The 10,048-nt window shown below is 37.5% G+C and overlaps 1 long non-coding RNA gene across 4 annotated transcripts; it reads right to left on the bottom strand.

The window, feature by feature from the left end:
• Positions 1 to 2,667: 2,667 nt before the first annotated feature.
• LOC140882276 (uncharacterized) lies at positions 2,668 to 6,306 on the bottom strand. 4 transcript variants are annotated; one of them, XR_012150184.1, is made up of 5 exons: positions 5,825 to 6,306; positions 4,893 to 4,991; positions 4,738 to 4,811; positions 4,312 to 4,585; positions 2,668 to 4,223 (listed from the first exon to the last, which is right to left on the bottom strand). It is a non-coding gene; the product is annotated as an uncharacterized lncRNA (long non-coding RNA). The 4 variants fall into 4 exon arrangements; XR_012150185.1 differs by having other exon boundaries at positions 5,811 to 6,306; XR_012150183.1 differs by having other exon boundaries at positions 2,668 to 3,191; positions 4,115 to 4,223; positions 4,893 to 6,306.
• Positions 6,307 to 10,048: the final 3,742 nt, after the last annotated feature.

Below are 10,048 nucleotides of genomic sequence, written 5' to 3' on the forward strand. Positions count from 1 at the left end.
CATACACACATCCCCAAGATCCTTCCCTTCCATCAATACCAGTTTCAAAAGATTTTGGCTTCCGAGAGCCCACAGAGATGTTCTCTTCCCATGTTTACCAGCTATTATGGAGTGTTGTTGAGGTGACAGGCTTAAACTATGTACATCTAGCCAAGATTGAGGGCACATGGAACAAAGACCCATTTGTGGTGTCATATGACACTTATTTTGGGCTTCAGCCAGCACGCGACAAGTTTCAAAAATTCATAAATCACACTATAACCGTCGGATCGAGCTAAAATTTTGACAGCAGCTTTAAAAGATCCTAAAATTTAATCTGAATGGTAGGCATTGGATTAGGATGTCTCAATAATTCCTAGTAAGTTTTTGAAGTTGCTGCTCCATAATTCATCTTTCTGCTTTTTTCTCGCTACTTTACGTCATTCTTTGCATCTCACAAAAACAACAACTAACACGCATAAAATCCACTCTATACATCACAAAATCCAAGTCAAATCATATATAAATTAAGTGAATAAAATTCACTTATCAGTTAGTTGGCCTCATTCCGTACAGTTACCTGTTGGCTGATTAACATTGACACACAAAAAAGACCAGAGTTGGTTGCTAATCATATTTGGACTTGTACTTGAAAGAACAATAGTTCAACTGCCCAGTAGCAGAAACATTAGAACAGTTGAGCTACTCGTGCCAAGTAAAGAAGGATATTCAAGGAAGAATTTCACACATTCACACGATCCCCAACAAGTGGTATCAGAGCGAGCTTATTTCTCATCTTTGAATAATTTATTCAAATGTCTGTATTCGGGATCACCAAGAATTTCTGGTACACCACCCTGGACAACTACACTTCCAATACTATCGAGATGCATTACACTGATAAAAATGTTTGGTAGCAATTGATCAATCAAGTTGATGATGTTGTAATTGAGCAGATCAGGAGTGCACCTACTAAAGACATTGAAGAACCCTGCTGGTTAGACGACGATAGTCCAACTGATGAGGAGTGAACTATTTATGTAGTAACCCATATCCGGAATTAACGATTAATGAGTAATTAATCGTGTAATCATGTTAGATTAAGTAAAATATGATTAAAAAAATTTCAAATGGGTTAACGGAGTCCAAAAATGGATCCAGGATACTCAAAAATGGCCGGGAAGGTTCCGATGGTTCGGAGGATCCGAACCAGGATAGGAGGCTCCGAACGGGTTCGGAGGATCCGAACTCGGATCGGAGGCTCCGAAGATAATGCTTCATTGGTGACGTCTGTGAGGACCTCGATTCTAATCATCTAATATTGAATAGTAAAATAATCATCCATAAATAAATGAGCCAAGACAATCAACAAATTTTTTTTTTATCAAGAACAGTGTCTCGCTCGAGCATTAGAAAAATATACGGCTCGAGCAAGATCATCTCTGGCTCACTAAAGAAACAATTTTAAACTCGGTCTTAGACATATATTAATTCTAAAAATAATCGGGGTTTAAAATACATGCAATACAATAAATTCGACAATAAAAGCATGCTTCAAAATTTAACCGAGTTCTAAAAGTTATTCGACTCCTAAATCGACGCCTCACATCTATCATTCGATCCCGAGCTAACCATACCGACTCTGATTAGCTCCTGCCCCACCTGTTGTCAAGTACACATACAAAACAAGACAACAGCCGGATAACTCCGGTGAGAATAAAATCCCAGTAAAAGCGATGTAACATGTAATATCAAGTAAGTATATTAAAATCATAATATACATTCATATTCTTCAACGAAAATGCAAATGAAATGCATGTGTTTAAAAATTGGGATTATCAAATCAGATAATCAAAGGAATATCGGACAATCGGTTGGGATCCCGGGGTCAAGATCACGCAACTAACCCACCTACGATCTTGCTCGGGGTGGTGCTACGCGTATCAAACCTCAAGACTTTGGCGCAACTATAGGAGTATGCTGACATTGGGTGAACTCAACATCCCAGGCCACTCGATATAGCTCCCAAACGTCTAATTCGAATCTGGACAACTTAGCCCTCTAAAAATCAAGAAATTTGGCTCAAGATGAATGCATATGAATTAAATGCAATTTAATCGAATCGAAAATAATAAATCTGTGTATTCAGACATCAATGTATCGAAGATGTCAACACATTCAACTCGTATATTCAAACTCATGAATATACACTACAACAAAAACTGCTTTCCGCAGCGCGCAAAATAGCTTTACGCAGCGCACAGTGCATGCTGCACAATTCAAAGCTGTTGATACTAGAAGTTATTGGCAGCGCGCATTACGCGCTTCGGAAAATAACATCCGCAGCGTGCACTGAGCGCTGCAGAAAGATACTTCCACAGCGTGCACCTGTGTGCTGCGAAAGTTACTATCTGCAGCACACGGTGCACGCTGCGGAAAGTAACTTCAACAGTGCACGATGTACGCTGCGGAAAGTAACATATCAATAGCTTGCAATGCACGCCGCAAAAAAACTATTGACAAAATGTCGACAACACACTTGATCATAGATAGTCTCATATGATGCGAACGTAACAAAAACTTCAATAAACTAAACCAAGAAATGAAATCGAATAACTAAACAAAAAATTTTAATTTCATTTATGAAAAAACGAAAGAACCAAGTCATTACAACAAACTAAGCACAATTTCAAGTCCAATCCACTCGTAGAGTTAATACACGAGTTTCTTTATCATACTATCCAAAACGCGATACAAAATATCTCAAAAACTAGCAAGATATAAGAACACAGATAGTATCTATATCAATCACACAAGGCTACAAATTTAGATAACCATACGTTTTTTTGTTCATCATACTATCATAGAAGTCGCAACACCATAAACAAAATGCAAATCCCTCACAAACTAACTACACATGACCACTATTAGACCATCAATCCAAGCAACTCCAAAGCCCATTCCGTAAACTCTAGCTCGAGCTTTTTCACGAATTTAGGTTGTCCACTAAATTTAGGTTGTGAACTTCTTGTAGCCTTCTGCAAATAAAAAAGAAGAAACAAAGCGACTATACACTATTGCGGATAATAACAAAAGGTGGATGGTAAAGTGTTAAATAGAAATAATCAAGCTGAACAAAAGAAAACGCAAACTTGACCTTCCTACACAAAAGCATTCTGATAATTTGTTTGGCATCCCTAATACTTCGACATCTAAACATCCACTTGCAACATGTTAAGTATTGAATAAATAGAGCCGAAAGTTAATAAATCAGTTAGAAGAAGACATAAAAGTTAATAAACAACAAAATCAATTAGAACATTGACAACCAAATGCAACACACTTGTTCTTCACCACATTTGTAATATGATGATCATCATCATCAATTGTCGTTCAACATGTTGTCATCACGTATTATTTGTATTCATCTACCAGAACATATTAAAGAAACACTACAATGATTAAATTACTGTGTAATATTTTTGAATTCAGATAAACTAGCTCAACAAGTAACTTAGCTTCTACTTAAAATTTTAAGACATATATTCTTTAACACTATAGAGATAATATCTTTTTTTTGGATTGAAGAGATAATGAGCCCGTTTGGATTTTGCAGAGATTTTTTAAAATAAGTGCTTTTAAAAGCTATAATTTTTGGCTTTTGAAAAAGCTCTAATTTTTACTTTAAAAAGTGCTTATTTAAGCACTTTTTTTTATCAACCAAACACCTTGTTAACTGAAAAGCACTTAAAAAAGTGCTTTTTTGGCCTGACTTTTGAAACCAAACGGGGCCAATATCTTCTTCTCTGAAGGAAGAGATATTATCTTTTAAAACAAAGTTGAGGATTTTTTTTTGCTCTGTTTCAGCATACATATAATTTATGCATGTTTGTACTTGGGTTTTTTGTTATCGCACTCAATGAGGAAAAAATACTTTTACTGAATAATTCAAGTCCTCTATTCCGGGTTTGAGAGTTCAAATTCTAAGTGCTTTTATATTTACACTATCAAAAAACAATATACTAAATATAATAATATATAAGTTGCAAGGATAACTAAATCAAAATTGCCAAGATTCCTCATAGTGTCACCGCTTCAGATTTCACTTATCAAAACCGAGATTGGATGAACTGACCAGTTAATTCATCCCATGTTTGCATGTCCATTCCATACAGCAGCATGGACATAGAGCTGAACGAGAACACATCGTACTGCTAACCTTTTTAATCTATCTGCGCTTATAACTGCATGCAAAACATTCTTGGTGTATAGATGGATAAATTATGGCTTGCATGATCAGAACTAAGACAGGAAACACATAAAATTTCATACCTTGATATGCTCTTAAACGCTGATTTCTTCCTCGCACCTCCTCTCCCATTGCTCTTTTCTGCCATTTCTCACTCATATCATTTTGGAAAAGTTCCTGCATCTCTTCTGTTCTGGATTTATTCTTTTGGATAGGATGCTTCAACTTCTTATCCGTCTTTCTCATAATCCTGCCAGCATCTACAACCCTCTTCGCAGCTTTCACTGCTTTTGCTCGACGGTAAGCCACATCAACAAGAGAGATTCCATTCTTTTCTTTCTTATGTTGCTCTTCTCCCTAATCATTTTGACAATAAATATTATGAACAATATGTTAGCAATCAATTGGATGGTACCGTTCTAGAAAATTTTACAACACAGTAGTCTATATTTCAAATAAAATTCAGAAAAAGCAATCAAACACAAACAAGAAGAGAAAGAAATGCCTGCCTTGATTTCATCTTCATCTTCTAATGTCTCTGTAGCTGCCTCCAATCTCCTTCATTCTTCCTGGGCAAATTTTTCTACAGATAATAATAGCTTCATGTAAAAAATTTTGACATCATAATTTGTACTAAAATATATAAATGTTGTACATCAAGCACCTCACGCTCCCACTTTCTCTTTTCCTTCATCTTCAACTCTTCTGCTTATTCAGCACTCACCACTTCTTTGCGGTTACCTTTTTGTTTATCCAATACTTCCTAGAAAATTATTTTGCAAGTGTCATCCGAATGAGTTTACAAACACAAATAAAATGGAAGTGTTTCGATAAAAAATAGTCTCGATGGTAAATACACCAAAAGAAAATTCAACTACTACATGGGTAAAATAACCAACATGAACACGGTTTCTTCGAGCCGGCATAAAAAATATTTGATTCATATTTAAAATTATCGAATTCGACCCGAACTTGAGCCCAAATTAGTCTGTTAATTAGTTTGTCCTGAACTTTAATATTTTATTAATATAATATAATTATATATTATATTTCGAGCCATTATTTTTTAGTAGCTCGCAAACATGTTAGAATTAAACCAACTCGCAAAGGTGGAAACTATCACTCTCATATTAGCAAAAAAACAACCTCTGAAAAGATATGCAACCCCAACATGATTGTCATCATAAAACATTCAGTTTAGCTCAATCGCAAGAACAGTATACCACTTAGACTCATAAAAGTTCAATCATTTCAAATGTCTGAGATAATAAACAACTTCCCTAGCCCATTATATGCAAATTCCTTAGAAAGCATTCATTACAGGGGAAACTACCAAAAACAATGCATCAAAATTGAGTACCTTAACCATAAAGCTCATGTTTTGCTATGAATTGATGGCTCAAAAGCTCTTTTAAGAGCCATATTAATATAGAAATTCAAATTCCTCAATCCAATTTTCATTTAGACGCAAATAATTCCTCAATCAACATATTCTAGGGTTCGATTTCAAACACTTGAAAAAAATTAAGCTAAGAATTCTAAGATGCAAATTAATCAACCAATAAACAAAAAGAAAAACAACAGGATTGGAAAAACCAGAGATGAGTGACGGTCGCACGGAGAAGATGCTCAGAACTCGGGACAGCCAATGAAAGATGATGTAAGGAGATATAATAGAGCTCAACAATGCCAAAGATCGAAACAAAACCGGTTGGACTCGCAATGTACAGTAATCGGTAGCAGGGTCGCTCGAATAGGGATCTATTCTCGATAGAAATTATGGGAAAATGGCTGGGCTAGCTTCGAAATGGACTGAAATTGTGAAAACAGCACGCCTTCTCGCAAGAAAACTTCGATTCAATATCAAACTCTCAATTGAGGGTAAAAGCTACAAGACAAGAGCTACAACTCACGGGGGTTACTGCTGGCCCATTTCCAGTGGATGTAAGGCGGCGGCAACGGCGGTGAAAAACGAAGGGGAAAAAGGTTTTGGATTTGGGTTGGGTGAAAAAGCTTGTAACTTGCGTTGGGTTGAAAGATTTGGGATATAGAATTGAACAAGGTCGGTAGAATTGGCAGCTTTCTTGTAGGTGTGCTGCAAAAGAAAAATCAAATTTTTATAATTTAGTAACAGCGCACAAAATGGGTCGTAAATATTTATTTTTAACGGACTACACAAAGTGCGCCGTTGAAATATCTATCTACAGCGTGCTTTTCCTGCACGATGTTGTATCTATAACTATGCTACTATTAACAGCGCACAAAAACGTGCACGCCGTAAATAATAGCATTGACGGCGTGCTTTTATTACATGCCGTTAATGTTGCGCTGCGAAAAATCATTTTTGTTGTAGTGATAATATCGAAAGTCATTGAAGTAATTCAAATAAGCAATCTCATGCTTTTCAAATCGAATATATAAATCACTTCCAAGAATTTCATGTAGACAAACTCATGTCTTTCAAATAATATCAAAAATCAATTAAATCATTCAAATTCTCATTCAATATCGAAGAATCAAATAAACATGCAAGTATGTGATTTTAATCGGGAACTCGAGAATCTCAAACTCACTCGAGTATTCATTCCCTTCGAAAATCAACATCAGCTCATACCTCAGTTTTCCAAGTCTGGAAAAGTTCCAACCCCTAAACAGTTGATCCTTTCTTTTAAATATCCTCGACTAGCATCGAATCTGCGAAAAAATAACATAATATACAAAAGTCAACATCGGTCAAATCTGGTCAAACTTTGACCGATAAATTTGCAAATTTTATCGCGTTCTCACCGCTTCACTGATTCAAATCTCAACTCGAAACTTGGATATTTGGATCTATCGACGATAAAATATGGTTAACTCGTAGGAGGTCGCCGGAAAATCGAAGAAGACGGCAGCGAAGCGGCGGTCCAGCGGCGGCGATGCAAAACTTCTCCAAAAATTATGAAATTTTCCAAATATATAGAGCTCAACGAGACGATTCCAACCATCTAAGCCACGCCCTGAATGGAGGTCCAACGCGTCGGAGATCGGAGAAAAACCAGGCGGCGGTGATAAACTTTCCGGGCTTCGATCTACGCCGTTTCTGGACCAAAATGCTCCCATGAGCTAAGGAAATGCTCCCCACAACTCAAAGAATCGATTACTATCTTTAGAACCAACAAAAACGAGCTAAAATTGTGAAAATCTTGGCGAAAAAGATGATGAATAGTACCTTCGAAAATTTGTCTGTTCTTTGCCTATTTCCCGGCGATCCAACCGTTGGATTTTTGATTTCTTTATACCAATAGATTTTTCTTGATCTTGGCTACAATCTGACCGTTCGAATCTTTGATCGGAGCTCTGGTGAATGACCAAAAAAATAAAAAACGTGGATTGCTACAGTACCGGTCGGGAATTTCGAAAAATTAGGGAAAAATCTTAACTCTATATTTTCTTTTCTGATGCTTCAACGTATGTTTTCTATTTATAGTAACCCGATATTTTGAGTCTTGGACTAATTTATTTATTATTCAAATGGTAAAATTTAGTCCTTATCCCTTGGCAATCAAATCCTCGAGCTGTTCTTTTAATTCACTCAATTCGACCGGTGCCATACGATAAGGAGCTTTGGAAATCGGTTGAGTACGCGACAATAACTTAATGTTGAATTCGATCTCTCGAATAGGCGGCAATCCAGGAATCTGATCTGGAAAGACGTCAGCAAACTCTCTAACCACTGGTATATCAACCAATTCTGGTCTAGATTTCATGACATCCACTGCATAAATCAAGAATACCTCTGCTCTTTTTTGTTAAAAACGAGTCATCGACAACACATATATTAAAGGAATTCTGGATCGAGAACCCTTACCGAAAAATTTTCACTCCTCTGCCATCTCTGGTCTAAAACAAACTACTTTTGAAAATAGTCAACGGTAGCCCTGTACTTGGTCAAAGCATCTATACCAATAATACAGCCAAAATTTAACAGTCCAAGAACAATACAATCGAAATTAATCACGTTACCTTTGAAACATAGTTCACAATTCCGAACCAATCTTACGAACACAATTCCCCCACCCAAAGGTGAAGTAGCAGCTACTACAGCAGGCAAAGGCTCACAAGGAAAGACATGCATCAAAACAAATTTCTCATATATAAAAGAGTGAGACGCATCTGTATCAATCAATTCATGAGCAGAATAACTGAAAATCGAACAGTTACATGCTATAGCATCGTCAGGTGCTGCCTGAGCCTGATCCTCAGTCAGATAAAAGACTCGTGTTTGTTGTCTCGGAGGCTGGTTCGCATTTGGGTTACCTCACTGTTGATTCTGTTGCTGATGCTGGAAGGAGTGAACCGCAGAAGTTTGCCTTTCAGGCTGAGCTGTCGGTCTAGAATAACTCCCACTTTGAGCTCAATCATTACCTCGTTGAGGACACACCTTAGCAAAGTGTCCTGGCTGCTGACAGATATTGCAGTTCTCGAAAACTCCTTTACACTGCTCTTGGGAGTGTCTACCTCCACACTTGTTGCAAAACATAGATGAAAATCCAGAACTCTATCTTGAACCGAACTGTTTGGAGCCACTGGAGCTAGAAGAACTGCTCCCTATCTTCTTGAACTGTTTCCCTTTTGCTCTAAAATGATCCCTTCTGTTACCTCCACTGCTTCCTCCTTCAAACCTTGGTGGTTGATGGCTGATTCTGATACTGAGACGGTTGGTTCTGATACTGAGACAGTTGGTTCTGAGACTGTCTCGGCTGCTGAGGCACAAACGGAGCTCCTCTGTATCTCATCAAACTTGATTCAACTCTCTTTGCATGATTCATGGCATCCACAAAATTATCAGGCCTAGTAGTGTTTACCAACGTAAAGATCTCGGGGTTCAAACCATATATGAACTGGTCGGCTTTTGCTTCTTCGTTGTCGGCAAAGTGCGGTGCAAACTTTATCAAGCTATCAAACTTAGACACATACTCCTCAATGTTCATGTTACCTTGCTTCAGAGTGGCAAATTCAGCACTTTGTCCTTTCTATAAGATACTAGAAAAAAACGCTATAGAATTCAGTCTCGAACAAACTCCAAGTGACAACTGTACCTCGATTCTCAAGGGCTTTTTTCATCGAAATCCACCAGCTCTTAGAAACACCCTGTAGCTGATGAATCACTAACTGATTCGGCGGTCATCTTAATAGTCGAGAGAATCGAACAACTGATCAATGTCATCCAGCCAACTCTCACAGTCAATAGCATTCTTGGAACCCTTCAAGGTTGGCGGTTTGAACGACTGAAACCTCTTCAGCAAGTTTCCATAGGCATCACTGTGACGTCCATCTGATCAGTTTTGGTACTAGCCTGTTCGTTCAGAGGAGTAACTGGCGGTGGGAATTCAAATAATCAAATAAATAACTCAATCATATGCGAGAAGCCAATTCAAGCAGACTCGATCTACCCCGCTCACTTCTAGTTCAAAACCAACAACTTATCTCTCTGATACCACTTAATGTGAGACCTCGATTCTAAAAATCTAATCTCGGATAAAAAATCACTAAACATAAAAGAAGCAAGATCAAACGCAAATAAAAAAAAATTTATTTTTCGGGTGAACAGTGCCTCGCTCGATCGGTAACTTCTTACCGATCGAGCGAGAAAATCCTTGCTCAACATCTCCAGGGCTTCTCGCTCAATCTGTAAAACATTACCGATCGAGCGAGAAAAGTGCGAGCGAGCCCAAATCTGAACTCAAAAAACAGACTTCTCAAATTCAAACACCATTCCCAACTCCATTCAATACATAAAGAGGTATAAAATACATGCAACGACAACATGAAATCCTC

This window comes from Henckelia pumila, chromosome 2, assembly GCF_033568475.1.
Source record: "Henckelia pumila isolate YLH828 chromosome 2, ASM3356847v2, whole genome shotgun sequence".
Taxonomy (NCBI): domain Eukaryota; kingdom Viridiplantae; phylum Streptophyta; class Magnoliopsida; order Lamiales; family Gesneriaceae; genus Henckelia; species Henckelia pumila.